Source organism: Penaeus chinensis, chromosome 38, assembly GCF_019202785.1.
Source record: "Penaeus chinensis breed Huanghai No. 1 chromosome 38, ASM1920278v2, whole genome shotgun sequence".
Classification (NCBI taxonomy): Eukaryota; Metazoa; Arthropoda; class Malacostraca; order Decapoda; family Penaeidae; genus Penaeus; species Penaeus chinensis.
The window spans coordinates 26,751,191-26,756,190 of record NC_061856.1 but is presented as its reverse complement, the minus strand read 5'-3'; the positions used below and the strand labels follow the sequence as shown (position 1 = coordinate 26,756,190).

General features: G+C 36.1%; 1 protein-coding gene across 4 annotated transcripts in view; it reads left to right on the top strand.

Moving 5' to 3' along the window:
* The first annotated feature begins 1,712 nt into the window (after positions 1-1,712).
* The window catches only part of LOC125046031, a 14,509-nt gene continuing 11,221 nt past the window's right edge, over positions 1,713-5,000 (top strand). Inside the window, exon 1 of one of the 4 annotated variants that reach the window (XM_047643627.1) lies at positions 1,713-1,826. The gene's annotated coding sequence lies outside the window, so the exon portion shown is untranslated. Of the gene's footprint in view, positions 1,827-3,217; positions 3,437-3,487; positions 3,507-5,000 lie in introns of those variants that run through there. The other 3 variants (XM_047643625.1, XM_047643626.1, XM_047643629.1) reach the window with 3 other exon arrangements.

The window sequence follows — 5,000 nt, the reverse complement described above, 5'->3', positions numbered from 1 at the left end:
TTTTTATATATATGTATACTTACATACATATACACACGTATGTATATGTATATATGTGTATGTATGCGCACACACACACACACACACACACACACACACACACACACACACACACACATATATATATATATGTATATATGTGTGTGTATGTATATATGTGTGTGTGTGTGCGTGTGTGTGTATATATGTATGTATACCGTATTTATGTATGTATATATATGTGTATATATATATATATGTAAATGTGTATATATATAAATGTGTGTGTGTGTTTGTATATATATATGTATATATATGTATATATATATAAACATCCGCGTGTTTGTTTAATATGTGTGTCTATATATATACATTTATATACACAAAAATATATATACGTATATATACAAAAATATATATACATATATACAAAAATATATACACATATATGTACATATATATGTGTGTGCGTGCATATCTGTAAATATATACATATATATTAATATACATATATACTTATACACACACATAAATAAATACGTATGTGTGTGTGTGTGTGTGTGTGTGTGTGTGTGTGTATATATACATATATATATATTATCATCTCTATTCAGCTATCATTCTCTCTACTTATCATTTCACTGACTTACTTTTTCCTCTTACCGGTCGTGCTTAACAGTATGCAATCTAGGTATGCAAAAAAGTCCACATTATATCTGACGGAATAAGCTTATCAAATCACCCTTAGGGATTGAATCAAATCACGTTTAGGAATTAATAAAAATTTTAGATTCCTTTCTGTAACTTAAAACAAATAAGATACAGGAAGGATTAGTCGCTTCCAGCAACGACATTGTCTGGCCAAAAACCATTAAGTTAGTAAGCCCAAGTGATTGGTTGAGAGAGAAAACATAGGAAATCGTTTACAGAGAGACCCTCGTTATGAAAACTGGGCTAAAAATACACATACCTTCGGCATTCTTATAACCCCTTACAAAACAAGCCAATGGTGTCCCTCTTAAATAATCTGTGTGTAGTTAGCTTTTATAGATAATCCTTGTATTGACTGGAAAAATGGGAATGATTATTGTGAGTAATTAACGGACAAATGCTAGTAGGAAGAATGGTGTTGTGACATGCAACAGATGAACTACTGAGAAAGCCAAGTGGCTCTCGTGCTTTCTCTCGCCATGCAGTATCATGTACTTATTGAAGCTTCAACAATGGATTCGGACAAACTGACTTAATAATAGCTGTAAGAAGTAATTAGTCCGTAATTGCGCATATATATAGATGGTCAATACTAACGTCCCAGTAATTTGCTAGCTGACATGCGGCATCAAAATGTCTCAATGATTCTAATATGTACTTAGTGTTAGCTATAATATATATATATATATATATATATATATATATATATATATATATATATATCTGAAAGCTATTGTACTAATGAAAAACAGTGTTGCTATAGATATCAATATATCTATAAAAAAAATTCTGACGTCAGCAAGTGTGGCCTTTCGATTCATTCGATTTCTCGGTACCTATCGATATCAAACGAATGAGTTGCCAGTATGTATTTTTTTTCGAAAACACAGTAATCCGTTCTCTCGCCCGTAATAATTTCTAAAATATAACAACATATAGGTAAATGGATCGTATGCTTCAAACAAAGTTATCTTACTTATAACTAGATATTATAGGCGGCTATAAGAGGAAAGCTCAAGTGGCCAAACCACTTGATATTCAATTGATTGATTCCCCTGCCTCCCACCTCGCCCGGTATCCAGCATACTGACACGGTCAACATAGCTACAGTCCCGCTAAGACGCTGTCGGCTGAGTGTAAGTATATTCTGAGATTCCCGCTTTTTCTGACTACGTATGTAACTCTTTGCATTCTTATCTTTTAAAAACACACGCGCGCGCACACACACACACACACACACACACACACACACACACACACACACACACACACACACACACACACACACACTCACTCACTCACTCACTCACTCACTCACTAACACACACTCACACTTACACTCACATTAACACACAAACTCACACTCGCACATATATTCATATATGTGTGTGTGTGTGTGTGTGTGTGTGTGTGTGTGTGTGTGTGCGTGCGTGTACATGCGTGTGCCTGTGTGCGTGGATGTGCATGTGTATGTGCATATTCATGTACATATGCGTGTGTGTGTATGTATCATATGTTATATATATTATATGTTATATATAATGTATAATATAATATATATTATGTAAAATATATATATTATATATATAATATATAATATATACATGTAATAAACGTAATATACACATATAATATATGATATATAATATATATACACATACATATTATGTGTGCACGTACGCGCGCGTGCACACACACACACGCACGCACACACACACACACACACACACACACACACACACACACACACACACACACACACACACACACACACACTCACTCTCACTCTCACTCTCACACACACACTCTCTCTCTCTCTCTCTCTCTCTCTCTCTCTCTCTCTCTCTCTCTCTCTCTCTCTCTCTCTCTCTCTCTCTCTCTCTCTCTCTCTCTCTCTCTCCCTCCCTCTCCCTCTCCCTCTCCCTCTCCCTCTCCCTCTCCCTCTCCCTCTCCCCCCCTCCCCCTCACTCACTCTCTCTCTCACACACACACACACGCACGCACGCACGCACGCACGCACGCACGCACGCACGCACGCACGCACGCACGCACGCACTCTCTCTCTCTCTCTCTCTCTCTCTCTCTCTCTCTCTCTCTCTCTCTCTCTCTCTCTCTCTCTCTCTCTCTCTCTCTCTCTCTCTTTTCATACATACACATATACACATATATACGTGTATATGTATGTGTATGTGTGTGTGTGTGTGTGTGTGTACGTGCGCGCAAGCATTCGCACACGCATACACACATATAATCACAATTACATGTACACTCAGAGAATAACACAGAAAGGGGGTCATTCGTGACAGTACGATCATATCAAAAAATTCTTTGGCAGTGATGGTATTAGGAGTTTTACAACGTCATTCCGTATGTTATAGTAGTTATCTTGTTCTACAAAATTTGGTATCACTTACGATTTAAGTACTTTGAGATTGTTATATAAATATCAATGATAATATTATCGACCGTCTTTGTTGAGTATTTCGTGGATACTATGAAGATTCCCATATAATACCCAATCTTTTCTCCATTGCGTAACCCGGAATTAAAATCCGAAATGGAAGGCTGATTCAAATTGCGTTTCCAGCAAAAATAATGTTTATTTTCTTATGAGTCGAATAGGACTCATTTTCTGTCGTAGAATGGGCCTTTTTTCAAGAGTATATGCGGATATAGGTCAGTGAATAATGCACGAGTTCAAATTTGTAAAAAAGTTATTGCACGCTGAGCTTACGACGTTCAACAGGTAATAATTTATAGAAAGAAGTCTTAGTTAAAATTGTATTTTTTGTGGGTTTTGCTTGCTGCTTTCAAAGGTATTGTTTAATCTTGGTGTTCATGTGTTTTAGATTTTTTTAGGGGGTTGAAGACAACATATTTATGGGCATAGTTTCACTTTTCCACAGGTTCAAGTAGCCGAGTTGTACAAGGTAAAATTATGCTGTAATGGACAGTATGACCGAAAATAGGACTTTTAAGAAAGTTGTGCAGCACATAATACTTTGGTATACATTTACAGAAAAATTTAATGGCATTATACTAATCAAAGAGAAATACACTCACTAAGACTCGGAATAAAGTTATGTTCCCGAGAACAATGCACAGAGTTTGAGGGAAGTAGATACTGCCATCTTACAGAGCATAAAAGATTGAGTCATGATCAATGCAGGTACAAATGCTGTGGCCTCATATTTACCGTGAAATGACAAAAATATCCTTCTGCATAATTCCTCTCCCTTATCCCACAAACCCGACCCTGATAACGGGAGGGACCAGGGAAATTGTAAGGTAAAATATGATGAATATATATGCGATAAAGCTTATTATATCCAATGCAGGTGGCTTTACCCCCTGTAACCCCATGGAGTTCATGGCATCCCAAACCCCTGCCCTGGAAAGCAGAGAATCCTTCACATATTCATGATTGGATGGAGCTTACAATCAACACGTAGAGCTAAATACAAAGAAAAATAAGTTGTATGCCCTATATCACCCAGTATAAATAATACAATACTGCATTACATAAATTAGTGTGTATCTTGACGGTAAATACATGGAGGATTCTCTGTATTCCAGAGCAGGGGTTGGGGGTTGCAGGAGGCACAGCTCTGTCCAATAGATGGTTTAGTGACCTACTACATATATTTTTTTCATATTTTACTCTGCACTTTCCAAGGTAACCTCCATGCCCTCCTAAGCCAATTTAATTAGGTAAGGCATTTTTTGTGGAATAATTCCTACATATATGAGAAGTAAAGGGTGAGAGGAATACAGTCTCTGGTGTCCAGATCTGGCAAAAAAAATTATCCGTTGCATCAACAGCTAATGTCATTGGTGGTGCTATAATGCATCAAGATGATAATAGACTGTTAAGCAGACTCCATAATATTTCTCCAGGTGCAATAACAGTAACAATAAAGACATTCCTGTTTCCTGGCCCTCAGCCAATTTATTATTATTATTATTATTTTTTTTTTTTTTTTTTTTATTATTATGTCACCCTTAATCCTGGATTATGCACTTTACTCATTCATTAGCTTCAAGCAACCCAGAATATCCACTGTACTCTGCTGATAATGCATTTGTACCATATATATTCTTTCTCAGTTTTTCTAATGCCTTTGCCTGACAAGAAAGTGTGGAAATACATACTAAAGTTTATTGTGCACATAAATTTTGGATACAAAAACTATAAAAAGAAACAATTAAATTATCAAGCCATAAAAATTAATAACTTATTGAAATAAATGTCACACCCATGATAGCAGCTGCAAAAGTCATTGCTTTCAAATAGTCCTAAATCTGTCTGT